The sequence below is a fragment of the Limanda limanda genome, chromosome 8, assembly GCF_963576545.1.
Source record: "Limanda limanda chromosome 8, fLimLim1.1, whole genome shotgun sequence".
In the NCBI taxonomy this organism is placed as follows: Eukaryota; Metazoa; Chordata; class Actinopteri; order Pleuronectiformes; family Pleuronectidae; genus Limanda; species Limanda limanda.
In genome coordinates this window covers 25,710,165-25,725,168 of record NC_083643.1, presented here as the reverse complement: position 1 = coordinate 25,725,168, position 15,004 = coordinate 25,710,165, and the positions used below count along the sequence as shown (strand labels likewise).

The window sequence follows — 15,004 nt, the reverse complement described above, 5'->3', positions numbered from 1 at the left end:
ATTATCAGAGAAACGTGTTTGTTTTTGAGTCACACAAGACTTTGCAGACATTTAGCAGCTTCCTCCTATGAAATATTCCACTTCAGCTGTGTTTTTGTTGTATGGGAGGTGTGAAGCTGTGAGTCGTGTTCAACTCCAACATCTTTTTAAAACCAGTCCAGTGAGGTCACTGACTCAGTGGGAAAATAAAACAGTGCTGTTGAAGAATTAAAGTGCTTGTTAGACATTAAATAAAACACCAGGAGAACATTAAAGCTGTAGAAGGAAATCCTCTGCCGATTTGAATTTCTCCTAATTCTACTCAAGCGTTTTTTTCTAACCTAATTGCTCATGATAACATCCTGATGTGTCATGTTCCTCTGAACATACTTATATTCACTGCTGATTTGGGGATTTAGAATAGAATGGACGGCTTGTGGACCGTGATTCACTGAGTCTGACAAAAAAGGTTTTTGGGATTAATATTGCTTACTTCACATTTCATTCAAAAAGATTCACAATGCCTCACAGAATGGTTATATTTGCTGCTGAATTTGCACCATGCATTCTAATGCTCCACGACAAAAACATCTTTAACAGTCAGTTATGAGACGGAAGTCCATACTACAAATACTAATTTAGCATAAAATGTCCCAAATCTACTTTATTAAAGGGGCAACATGATATCATATGACAGCATCTTTTTTAGGATGCTGAGACTGAATACTTGACACTGACTAAAATGAAAAAAATATTCAGTTTTTATCCAAATGTAAAAAAGCTTTTACTTTAAAACGCTAAACAGCAGCAGCTACCCCCTTGTCTCTCTTTAAAAACTGATAATTGTCTACTTCTTCCCAGGTCTTTAAATTCCCCAGTCCAGCACTCACCCACACATAATGAGACACTGCTTTTGCTTCAGCAGTCACTCCAAAAACCCAACAATTAATTCAGCCACCGGTTGGAGCCTATTGTTATCTGAAGAATGGTCAGTAATTAGCCACATTGAGCCGATCTCTCCGAGTAAGTGTATGTTTGCTCTGGAGAGCGAGGCGTACCTCACTGCTGAAGATATCGAGCTGAACACGGTGCAGCGAATGTGGAGGTAGAGCGCAGGGCTGACATCTCTCAGTAGAATGCAGCAAACACACTGCTGCAAATACACCACACTGAAACTAACAATCATTCTAATCTGTTCCAAAGCAGGGGCCAACAACTGTGGGTTGTCTAACAAAAGTAAACGTGATTTGGCATAATTCAGTGTCATTTGGCATGTTGCCGTTGGGTCACGTTCGTGGTAGACACAGTAACTGTTATTAAAACATTCATATTAGAGCTTATATTTAGAAGTAAATTTGTTGATCAACAGAAAGAATAGACTGTGTCCAAAACCACTCACTTATCACTATAAAGTGCACTATATAGGGAGTTAGGGTTATTACAGGGACCATTTTGTAGTGGTGTGCTAATGTTACGTTTTTTTATACCCGATCAAGTGCACTCATACTTACTGACCCTGTTATCTTTGCTAACAGCTGTTGTGCAGCTAAATTCATCATTTTGAAATGATACAACTGCTTTCACTGCATGAAAAGAAGCGTTTGTGTCAATCTGTGTCGCAGAGAAGTGTTGGCACATCCTTCGGTTAACGACTTTCACACGTATCTGCAGGCAGCAAAGGAAACGCTCAGGGTTCCTGCAGTTGTCAAGCCTGTGAGCTGTTGAGATTTGACCCCCCCTGCTCCAACTCCTAGAGGACGCTTTCACATGCAAATGACAATGCTCTGAGCTTCACAAATGCAAATCAGTTTCCCTGAGAGCAGATAACACCAATGTGTAAGAGGCACCAATAAACTATCTGGCTGAGTAAACCAGGCTTAAAATAAATATTAAACCTGAAATTTTAAATTGTTCTTAAGTAAGTAAGTGTGCTATAATGAATTATATTGTATACCACAAACAAAGGTCAATGCAGTCAAAAGAAATGAAACAATGCACTTTATTTCAAATTTTTATTGTCATCCAATCCTAAATCTCAACAACTGTACAGAGTGGCATGATTACAGTCACTTTTTAAATTGTGCTGGTTAAATGCACAGAGGAAGTGTAAACCACACCTCTACCAGCAAATAAATGATGCTGGGTATGATCATCTGTGTCCTGTAAGCTCCAAACTTCTACTGGCTTTCCATAAAAATATCTGTCCTCCCAAAATACTGGCATCAAATTCACATGTCAATGGCAAACTAAGCTGTTCCATGAATTATAAATGGTACCTTTTCACCACTACTTTCAAAATTGCTATGAAACATTCATTGATTTAATGATTTAATAATAAAAATAGTAATATTTAATCCCCCATGGACTGCACAGTGACAAAACACAGCAGCCGGCTGTTTGGATACAACATACATCTCCACTCAGTTTGATTATTATTTTAAATATAAAGGAGACACAATATAGAGCTTAAATTCCTTCATAATTTGAACTTCAATTGTCTAATTGTTGTTATTAAACTTTCTCAGTATTCCATTAAAACAGTCAACACTTTTATCCAAAGCGACTTACGATAAGTGCATTCAGCTATAAGGTTACGAACACAGAACAGCGTGAATCATGTGTGTAAATGTACTAAACACCACAAAAAATAAACCTGGCCTCAGTCAAATACTTATCCCATATGAATTAACCGCTGCTCACGTCACCCGCTCGCGTCATCAGCTGATGGACTCGTCCAATCAGAGCCTCGTAAACGCCGTGCAGCAGCGTCGAGTGTCCCGCAGACAGGAAGCGGGTCGTGTTTAGCTTGTCCCGTACGAGTGACTCTGTCTTCGGGGTAAATAACTTGCTGAAGTCGACACGACGCTTTTCCCTGGAGGAGAAGATGAGTGCGTGTGGAGGCAGAGCCGCGGGCCCGGTGTGGACGAGTCGAGGCGGAGAAGACGGGCGCACAGTCCCTGAGTTACGGTGAGCTAGAGCCGCCATGCTAACCACTAAGCTAACCCTACATCTGAAAGCATGTCCGCCACTCTTTGGGATAGCGAGAAAGTTGCTTAAATACGAATACAGCATCGAGTGCTGGAGCAGATCTAGTGCATGTGTAAATATGTATGAATTACTTAGATGTAACAGTTTGTTCTCGTTAAGTTTTTTCATCAACGTGACTTTTTTCTGTATGTTTTCACAGCCTCAGCCCCCCCCCCCCCCACACACACACACACAAACAAAGAGGCGTTAGGCTGAGACGCTGAAAGTCCGGATTTAAAGTGCAGAAAATGAAGCCATTGAATGTAAGTAACTGTTTATGAATTGTTTTGGTGTTTTTTTGCTGTGGATCTTCCAACGGTGATGCAGCGCGGCTATTTCCGTTTATTAATAATAAAGTCATGTTACATGTGTTGTTTTCCAGCTGCCTGTCCATGACGTACAAAGACACACTATGAGCCAGTATGATCCGACCAGACCTGACATCAGCATTGAGGAGTTGTCGGAGAAGAAAGAGGGTAAGGTTATATTCATTAAATAATTTTCCAGTTACATGTAAAGGTGTATGTTGTAATTGAACTGTGCTAATTTTACTGAATGTGTTTACAGCTGATTGAAGCGGGACAGATGACATGGATCCATCCTTCCACAGCCAGGAGTGCACCGACCTGTGTCCCACACTTCATATAAGACTGGAAGCTACACTGATCTCACAGCTACACACCACAGACGTCTACACACTGGAGAAGAGTCCCACAAAGAAGTCATGACCCAGAGGCTGCAGAGAAACATTTCAAGCCTCATCTGAGTTTTTGTACAATATTTTTGCTGTATGTAAATAAAGCTTTCACTCCACATATACCTTGTTCACATTTGTTCCCTGTACAATATGTTCACCTATAACATCAAGCATCACATGAATGTTTAGTTTTAATTAACTGCAGTGCTTTTGGTAAAGGCTTACTTATAAATAATAATAAATATTAATATATACATTTTTATTATAAATATTGTGTGGGAGGGGCTTACCCCACGTGCGGAATGCTGTGACCCCACGTGTGCACTGCAATGACCCATAAGGTGACCAATAGCAACACTTCTACCAACCAATCACGAGTGACATTAGTTTCAAGGGTCTGTGGTTTCCTCCAATGGTGAGTAGAGAGAGGTTCTAGCCAGCGGCTGGACTCCGATTCATATGCTAATTAGATCACACGTCGCGATCGGTCCGCGAGGCTCAGCGAGCCCCCCCGCGGCTCTCTCCTTTGTTCTCCAAATCCCCCTTAAGGTCCGCAAACGCCGATAGACCCACCTTGTCTTCACTGGCGAACGCCGAGGTAACATCATGGAAACAGTTGGTTACAGCAGGGGATTAGGCCTGTCCGTAGAGGTTCACTGTGACAATAATACTGCTTTTCGTCTAGTGTTTCATGTGTGTACACTACATCAACGCGTGTCATTTCTGTGTGAGGACATGAATTAGTTATGACTGTGAGGAAGTGTCATCTTCGACACAGATTGCAATATCGGTGCTAAGTATTTAAAATTAGCTGTTGATCATAGCCTCCGCTACAACTACTGACTGTGTTGGGAAGTGGGCCTAACACAAACTGGAGAGGTTTGCAGACCGAGAGACTCCCTACGCACTCTCATAAATTAAAAAGATCTGTTGACCTAAAGATCACAACCATTATTAACAAATTCATCAATAATAAATGATCATCTGTGGCAGTTCAAGTCTTTAATATAAGACCCTTTCAAGTAAAAGCTTTCTCAACTTTGTAGCAAAGAATCTTAAACAAGCAAAACTCAAGTAACGTGCTTGCAATACAAAACATTATGGTGGAAGACTTTTCTAAACTAAACTCAGTTCCAAAACGTGGAAAAGTCCAGACTTTGTTAAATGATGTCCTGCAGCTCCAGACAGTCATTAGAGCAGAGAAACGATCCGTCCTGACAGACTGAGGCTTGCCTCGGCTGGATGGATGGATTTCAGGAGGAGAGAGGGAGAGATAGTGAGATGAAGAGAGAGAGAAGGCAGGCAGCTGCTTATCACACTCATAAATTAAAATTGACTCTAACGCTGGAGCTAATGAGTGAAAACAATGAAGATGAATGTTGTGAACATTCCTGGCTCATGTCAAGGTGAACTGATAAAAAAAATGACAGCATGTCATGTAGGCTGCCTCAGAATCACTTATGAGTTGTGTGATGTATGTGAATTCCAATAAGACCTCCTGCCTGTTGCATCAGTATGACACAGATAGCCACAAGACAAAGTCAAAACCAAGAATATGCCAGGGGTGTGTGGAGTTAGTGTGTGAAATTGAGCTGAAAACTACTGTGGAACTAATTATTTCAATGGAGTTCAGTTAAATCCAGCTTCAACAGTCACAGGTGATACTGGATCAAGTTCTGTCCTTATTTGGAATACTCATGTCATCATTATGTCATTCTGCCTCTTATTAGCAATAGTTTTAGCTCTTTGTTTTGATTTGCCTCTCTCCTTCACTGTGTGCTCACTATACATTATTTTAATACAGTTAAATTCTCAATGAAGCTTTTCTTTCCATGTTTTTCTGTTTCTGTTGTTAGACAATGGGATAAGGATGAAATAGTGACTACAATGTAGCCAATCAAGACGACATGATAACCTGCAGTTACTTCCAAGTTATCTTCTCAGCTGCTAAAATCCTCATTTCACAACCACTGTTGTCTGACAAATCATGTGACTAGACTTATAAGTTAAAGTCAAACGCTGTGTATTGATTTTGGCTCTTTATGTGCAAACTGATCAGTCAGATATAAAGTTTGGAGCAACAGAATTTGTTTTTATGTTGAATGTAAATATGAATGCGTTTCCACTTCCTCTCACTAGTGTGCGCAGTTGCGACCTGAGGATTGAGCTGCGACAATATGGCCCGACCAATTTGTGCAATTTACCAATCATGAGTCAGTGTCAGGTGTCAATCATAAAGTTTCGGCCTGTTTCTATAGCCTTAAATAACTTATTAAAATCAAACTTAATTAAGATAATCCTTTATTAGTCTCACAGCGGAAATTACTAGCACTATGATAAGAACTACCAAAATGGCAAACATTTATTTGACCCATATGTCCCATTTACCTACATGGAGAAGGAATGATTTATGACCTATACTGCAGCCAGCCAAGTGGCCATCGAGAAGCATTAATGTCACTTTGGGGAACAATCAAGACGTCCATCTTTATATATAGACCATGGTGAAATGGTGAACATCCTTTGTCTTTGTAACAAAATATAGAAAAGTGGCCGCTCAATCGGTATACAGAGTCTGCAAGTGTCCTGGTCAATAAACTGTCTTTCCCTCTGATAAACGGTGTCAACTTTCGTTAGACAGCTGTCGAGTTGCTTGTCCTCACAGACTGAGAGGAGCTAATTACTCTCTGGAGAACGTCAGTGTTTGTTTCATCACTGTGAATTATGTTTCTCCATTTATTCCCTATGCTGAGTCAGCATGGGGAATAGTCCTTCCTCTCAGGAGGACAGCTACTTTATTACCAGACAGGAACTCTTAGAGTAGTTTATAATACATGGCACAGCACACACCTGCACCGATAATCCCTTTGTGCCAACTTTCCACCAAGTTTCGTGGAAATTAGTTCTGTGATTAACGCGTTATTGTGCTGACGGACAAACAAACCGATACGGGTGAAAATGCATCTAGCATCCTGTTGATGAAACAAGTGCTTTGGTTTCTCAACCAATATAGGTGCCTTTGCTTTGAATGGACGGGCTGTGCGCCTTCTCCCTCAGGGTCTGGAGCTGTCCGTGGTCCCTGTATCCATAGCCAGTTGGAAATAATGCAGTCAACTTTTTTTCAACTTCTGCATAGACCACTTACTGTATGGGGTCTATGTTAGCAGTGAAAAAAAAAACAGAAAGACTTCAACACTACATACTAAAGCATTTGTTTATATATCAAGTAATTTCCTCGTCGCAATATTCAACAACGTCATTCGCATGTTGCATGTTTTCCTAATATCATGCAGCCCTTCTCTGCACTCAGCAGTCCAGTTGTAGTGGGTATCATTCCAGTTAGTGTGGTCTCCGTCTCCTGGTCTTAACTTAATCAAACCTAAATAAGCTACCTTGACCTGAAGTGAAACCGTTCTGGTCAAGTTACCAAACAAGATTGTATTCACTTCAACATTATTTCACTAGACTGATCATCAGGCTGTATCAAATGAATAAGCGCAGACATCCTAAAGTGACCAAAGCTTTTTCAGGTACTTGGCTGGTGGGTAGCTCGGAATGTCTTGGAGAACCTTTCACAGTTTGTCTGTGGTCTTCTATCTCTTCATATAATCCCAGACTGCCACTGTGTTGAGACCAGGAGTCTGTGAGGGCTAGATCATCTGTTGCAGGACTCCTCGTTCCTCTATTCCTTGAAGATAGTTCTTTATGACTCTAAACATCACAATGTATTTGAGATCGATTAGAAGCCTCCTGAAGGGTTTATCTGATGGATACAAATCTATACATATCACTGATCAATGCAATTCATCTTTATATTTATATTTGAAGATTCAGACAACTCACAGTGACTTCTTATCCAACATTGAACCTGCTCATAGTTTGAGAGGTAACAGGTCATGTTTCCACATGTTTTATTTAAAATTGCTCCAAGAAAGAGGATTAGCGTACCCTTGGCTATACTGTTTATGAGTGTTCCCCTTGAAATCGTTTCTGGTTCAGAGACCCCTCTCTTGCTCTCACTAGATTTGAGTTGAGCTGTTGCTCTTTCACATCAAAAGTAAATAGTGGGTCAGGCATCTGCTCAAGATACCTAGCTCTGGGGAATCTTCCTCTAGTGGTTTTCCTGACAGGTCCGGCTGGTTGGAGAGCATTGGCTGGACCAAGAACCCACTGGGGAGCGTCAACTGATCACCTCATTTGGCACGTCAATGACTCTGGATCCCCTTAAAGGATCTGGTTGGGAGACATCTGTATAATACCAACTCCAGATATTCGCCAGGAAATGGATTGATATTTTATTTATCTCATGTCCAAATATCTTGAGACCTAAACATGTGTTTTTCTAATAATTCAAAGAGACTGAAGGTGTGATCCTAACAGCGTAACAGCCGTTCACAAGAGACATACACTCAACCTGTTCAAACATCCCTTCCTCCCACACCGTCTGAGGGTGAGACACACTCACATACATATACTTCCATATGTGACTGTGTATCCATAATGCAGCAGCTCATCTCCACAGTCCACTGAGCAGAATTGTGGAGAGAATGTTTCTGAACTGAAGGACCATTAATGCTGAGCACTTTACATCATCTCCTGTGGGCAGAGATGACTTCAACACTTTGACCAGAATCTAAACAGTGAAGGTAGTTAAAGCCATTAAAGATGTTCAGAGGACAGTTTGGCATCAGGCCCCTCTTCTTTGTTTACAAAGCGGGCGGGCTGGCTCCTGACTGGCTGGTTAAAACATGTCCTGCCTCAAAATGTGTGTTTGTTCTTTGTGGCGGCTCCAGCTCTTCACCACTGACACCAGGTGAAAGCTGGCATCAGCTGTTTTTTTTAGGCCAAAAAGTCAGCTCTCCACGCTAGGACCAGCTGGCTGGGACACAGAGCAGCAGCAGGGCAGACACATCAGTGTCCTCAGGCTCAGACAGGTCTGAGACAGGACTGGACAGAGTGTCAGCAGAAGGACAGCGGAGTTCATCGATTTTTGGCCGCCAGCAGGATTCTGTTACTCAGATGAATAATGTGGCCGATGGACAGAATCTGAGTGGGGAGGGGTCAGAATTATTTTTAGGAAAAAACAATACCGATGAATCTGTTCCGATATTTAATTCAGTCTCTGCAAATTGAAGAAATGAGATCGGGGTAAAAAACTATTTAATCAGGTGTAGAGCAGCCGTAAAGGAAGTATGAAACATTTTTAGAAATTCATATTTTTCATCCAAAGTTTCTTTAAACCAATTTTTTTTTAAACATCAAAGATATTATAATTTGATGGAATGATACAGTCAATCAAAGTATGGAGACTTGAATATATTACTCATTGATGATACTTGAACTGTTGTAAAGTGTGGTTTTATTTCTGTGTGTGTGCGTGTCACCGCGCTGAGCGAACAGACTTATATGATCTCCCTCAGTTCACCATGAGTCGCTTCAGAAGAAAATATAAAACAAACAGGCGTTCGTTTTTCGTCTCTAATGCTGAAGGAGGATCAGCCTCTTTCACATCACACACTGAACTTCTGTTCACCTTGTTCTCTCCTCTGAACTTCAACAGACACTGTCAGAGACATGTGACCTGGGTTACATCAGGAGTGTGTTGTTCTCTCCAATGAGTTTCGTATCAAGCTCCTGAGGAATTGATTTATATTTCCATCAGACTTTCCTGTCCCAATCAGGACAGTTTCCACTGTTTGATTTGAAAAACCTCCTAAAGTCCTGATCACATGAAGCATATGTTGTAATTGAATTCAAGTTAGCGCAGGCGAATTGTTTGTGACTGCAGTGCTCCAATACATAAATGATTAAGGGATCCCCGCTTCTGTTGCCTTGCATGTCATTTTCATAAGGGTTTAACAGTAAGGTTATTTGTTTTAAAAGCTTTAGTCTTGTTTTCATTAGGAACTTATGTTTTACAGCAAAGTCTATTTGTACTGGAAACTGATGAAATAAGTTGTAATGCTGGGAATCTTATAGTCTTTCAAGAATCAAATTAAATTAAATCTAAACTGAATCAGAAGGATCGGAAGCAGGACTCAGTAAGTCAAATTCAATAAATCAATATATTCCTCGTCTGGTTGAACTAATTATGTATTAACGATGGTAAATTCCTCATTGAGAAACAGTGCTGCTGACTAAGTTGATGTGTGCCTGTAATTTGAGTTAGTATTAAAATAGAATAATAAGTTATTTATTCCTGAAGTATTATAGCTTTGTATTCTTAATCGATCTAAGTTACACAGTAGATGTGAAAATATTATGCCATTATGATAATTCCACTTAAAGTGGCTATTAATGAACAATCAGGAGCCACCTCTGTTTCTTAATTTAATGTTGATAATTAGCTCGTTTGACTCACTTGTCTCATCTAGCACACTTATAGCTTAGTGGTCTGTGAAATGACAGAAAGGTGTGAACATGTTTTTCCTCACAGAGGTTTTCATCACAGATTGAGAGACATTGAGACTGAGAACCTGCATAATTTATTGTTACAACTTATTTCAATAATTCATTGTTGTATAATTTCTGCAGACCACTTGTCTGTCAAACGACTTTAATCTATTCCCTAATTATTGCACTTTTTTAATCAGGGTCATCTACTCATTGTCGATCACATAATCTTGCATCTTTTTTTGATGTGCCTCTGTGGCTCAGGTTGTCCCCTTCTCGAGAAATGCTGCATTCATACATACATGCCATTTGATCCACCAGCTGATTATAGGGCTATATGTCTTGCAGAAAACCATAATGTTGCTTTTCCACTCGTCAGTGGGCTCTGTTGCATTCACTTGGCATAATGAAGTTAAAACTTATTGCAAAATGAAATGAATAATAAGGCAGGTGAGGACGCAGGTATGGGGAAAAGGCATATTTTAAACTTACATATATGATTGGATGTCTTTATTATTCAGTTTTCCACAATTCATTATTTACAAAGATATATTCATACTGTTCAGAGCGGTAAGGGTGGAGGGGGTCGAGGCCTCAACAACTTTTCCAAGTGTCCAATGTTAATCATGTTTTGAAAATAAACTTTTTTATAGAAAACCATTCGGACATTTAAAAGCATAAATGTCATATCAAATAATTAGGGTTGTTTAAGAACTTAATTAAACAGCCATCTGCCTGTATGTTGAATGCATTTTTTTTTCTGAGTCATTGTGACTTCATCCTGATTTCCGGATCGCTGCAAGAGAGAAAGATTAAGAGAAACGGAGCAGCAACAGCAGGAATCGTGTAGGATTTTTGACCCGAGGCCGAAGCGGTTTGTTGTCCCGGAAAGAGCGCGATGACAGTAAATAGAGCCTTTACTTTAAATAGGAAAATCTGATCACTGAGTGAGGGATGATGAACGTCTGCTGTCACCTCAGATGGATTTCGTCTTTCATCGTTTAGTCAGGCAGAAAGCTTGAGGCTGTTGTGTGATGACGAGCATCAATCACTTGCCAAAGAAAACACCAGAGACGACAAAAAGCGAACGTGTCCTCGAAAGTCAAGATACACACACACACACACCTACACACACACACACACCTACACACACACACACACACACACACATTTTTTGAACTTTGAGTTGGTTTAGTCCGACCTCTCGACAGGCTGGAGAAGACAGCAGACAGACAGAGAGACAGACAGACAGGTCAGTTATGGACATACAGATAGACAGTTCAGTTATAGACAGGGAGACGGATAAACAGACAGACAGACAGGTCAGTTATAATCAGAGAGAAAGACAGGTCTGTATTGTCAGACAGGCAAATAGATCAGTTGGAGACAGACAGGTCAGTAATATACAGACAGGAATAGGACAGTTGGAGAAAGACAGGTCAGTAATATACAGACAGGAATAGGACAGTTGGAGAAAGACAGGTCAGTAATATACAGACAGGAATAGGACAGTTGGAGACAGAGACAGACAGTCAGAGAGGAGCTGACTTTTACGGTGCCAAAGTTTGAGTTAACAGTCAAACTTTTTACAGTGTTAAACCATTTTCAGACATGACCTGTGGGTAAAATCAGAAGAATTGGCTACAGAGTTTAAGCAGTTTGCCTTTGACACATGTACGACTCAGTGGGAGGTTTTTTGCACAGACGTTTTCACAACAGCAACTAATCCTCCACATTTTTCAGGAGAGAGGTTGAGATCATGTGATTTGTTTGTCAACACATAGTCGGCTTTTATCATCACAAACTCTTCAGACATCTTCGTCGGTGTCGACTACGTATGTGACACTGCCTTTTTACCAGGAGGTATTTGTTTTCTTTTTCTTTTTTCTTTTTTGCGTATGCAGTGTGTTGAAGCGTCATCAACCCCCCCGCTCACTCGTGTGATCCCCTGCTGTGTTCTCACATCGACTTCTCCTAGATTTCTAACAACATTATACTAAGAGGTCAGGCAGAGACAGTCTGCAGAAACTGCAGAGAGTCTCACTCGGACATTTCACACATACACCTCCTCCAGAGAAAATACAGTTCAGTGCATGTCTGAAAGCAGCTTTAGTGACTTATTTATGTAAACCAAAGCTCTTTGAATTTCCTTGATGTTTAAATAGGATATACGAAATATGTATATTAACACTCCTCTTCAACAAAGTGCAAGGTTTCATCAGGTAGAATAAAAAAAAACCACAGTCTATTGGAACATCCTATCGCTTTTCCAACTTCCTCCCAAAAGGATCTTATGACTGAATTTAACTCTGTACATGTTGCGCATAAATTTGAGATATTGTTATCCCATTGATTTCATTTAACTGGAGTCATGTAGGTTCTCATAAGCATTTATCATTCTTTTCTGTAAGTTTGCATGAAAAGCAAGGGGATCGTCTCATTGATGATGCTTTTGAGTAATCATTGGTTTTGATATTGTTTTAATCCGTGATGGAGGTGTGGTAGAAATCTGGAGATACAAGAGGCTGGAAACAACAAAGTTATCTAAGTTTATTTAATAAGGGGCTTTCTGCAGAAAGGATCAACACAGAGAGTCACAAAGATCTCAGAGTGAAGATACAGGACAGTCAAGTACAATGGTCTTATATAGGAAAACTAAGGTTATCTCTCTCAGCCAATCCAGAATGGTTCTGTAGGCGCAGGGAGAGAGCTATCTAAACACAGACAACTGATTTACATGTGTTTCCTTTGGAGATAAGCACACATACATTCAGTTCTTTGGGGGTCTAAAGGGTCTAACAGTTGTCAGGTCATACACAGTTCACACAATTAAAACTGTCCAAGCCATAAAACATTTGGACATGGTCATAAAGTATTTAAAAAGGTTACATAGGTATCTAGACATAGGTCATGAAACATTTATAAAGGTTACTTCTCAACTATAACATAGGTCTCAGCCACATTTAATAATTTTTCCACTACAGAGGTTCAAATTAAATCCTTGAATACAACGAGACAGTAGGTTGATTATAGATTATAGATCCGTTCAGATGTTCTGAGCATCAACCTTTGTTCAAAGTAAACACGTGAGTGGAGCTACAGCGGAAATAAATAATGAAATTACCACATGACCTCACTTTTCTTTTTTATGCTTGTGATTGCACCGCTGTGAGGCTGGAGATATGAGTGTGTGGCGAGCTGATCAGCAGGGTTTCCAATTAGACTGCTAATTAAAATTGCCGTCCTCCAGTGGTGGTGGCGACTCCTTCAGAAGCCACCAGCAGGGCTCAAGCTTGATCGGTGTCTGAGGGTATCGTAATTTACCCAAAAGCACATTTGAAACTCTGTGTGACAGCGAGATGCTCATTTCAAATACCACATCAGTTATTATTGTGATTATTATCATTAACTTTGTAATTTCATGTCACTTTTCTTCCCCACTAATCTCGCTTGTTAAAGGATTGCAGCAGCGCTTTTCATGTTTTACTCTGTTTAATAATAATCACTGATTGTAATTCAAATCCTCGTTGACCACTTTCCAAATCATACCAATCATCTAATTTTCAGACGGAAGAGAAAATTATGCTCATATAGTTTTAGCTACTTGACATTCTCACCCTCAAAAACTTTGCTCAGCAGCTCAAGGTGAAGGGCACAACAACCTCCGTCTCAGAGCGGCCAACTCTCTGGCAGCCTGGAGTGCAGCACTCTGCAAAGAAAACAACATCTCTGTACGTCTAAAAGCTCCTGAGGTCTGGTTAACAACAGGGAAAAGTTCAACTCTGGACATAAACAGGTGAAATGAGTTTAATCCAAACAAACTTCAATTTGTAACCAAATGTCCAGAACATATAAAAAAGAAAATGCTATGCATTGAGCCTTTCCATTCGTTGCTGTGAATATAAGGAGATGAGGCATCACTTGTAGACAGTTAATGATAATCTATAGTTGGAGGCCATTAAACTAGGAGCACTGGGATGGTGTAATTAACCACTCCAGTAAAAAATCAAATGGTGTAGAAACATAACGGATAGGACATTTATTGTCTCTTTAGAGAATCTTAGTCTACTCAGAGCTAAAGGCAGCTTACAATATATGAAAGAAACTAAACCTGTGTATGTTAACAAAAAAAAATGAATTTGGTACAGAGGATTGAGTGAAATAATCTATTTAGAAGTAGATCCATCTGTGCTCAAGTGAGAGCAGGTACTGTATATAGCTTTAACTGCACTCTGGAGGAAACATTACCTTATAGGTTAGAAGACAGATCTGTCAGATGAGCTTTCTGAATCATATGGAAAATTAGTTTAATCGTTTTTTCTACTGTCTGACCGTATGTTTAATAGTGTAATGGTCTGTTTGGTAAACTAAAGACGTATTTTGTAAATCTGGATGATGTGCATAGATTAACACTGCTGTTTATGAATTAACCACTTAAGTTAGCCAGTTATCTGGAATATGCCTGAGAGAATTTTTGAGATAATTCATAATGATAATATTTCAGTTTATGATCATTTAAATCTTTATATTAGATTTGTTTTTTTCTTTATTTGTAGATTGCCATACATTTTCCCATGTGTATGTAGTCTTGAATGAACATGGAAGGGATGGGCCAAATCAACATGACACAAAAAATATATGAGCTTGATTATTGACTATTTCAATCACTGAACTTATTGAATTTCTCTGTTCTTTCATCAGTCACATGGTCAAAAACTAGGTCGGTAATGATAATTGGCACAATAATTGTCACATAATTATTTCTCTAAAGGTTAAAGAAGGAATTTTGCTCCCAATAGAAGTTATTAAACTCCTCTTTATGACATGACATTTATGACATTATGTTGTGGTTATTGTATTAATGCCCAGCTTTATCAGTTCAGCACCAGATCTTATTCAGCATTATAT

General features: G+C 39.7%; 1 protein-coding gene and 1 long non-coding RNA gene across 2 annotated transcripts in view; both read left to right on the top strand.

The window, feature by feature from the left end:
• grm8b (glutamate receptor, metabotropic 8b) overlaps nucleotides 1-15,004 on the top strand; it is a 132,548-nt gene that overhangs the window by 26,302 nt on the left and 91,242 nt on the right. The gene's annotated exons all lie outside the window — the stretch shown is intronic.
• On the top strand, nucleotides 3,160-3,823 carry LOC133009476 (uncharacterized). The gene is made up of 3 exons (XR_009680543.1): nucleotides 3,160-3,269; nucleotides 3,389-3,482; nucleotides 3,574-3,823. It is a non-coding gene; the product is annotated as an uncharacterized LOC133009476 (long non-coding RNA).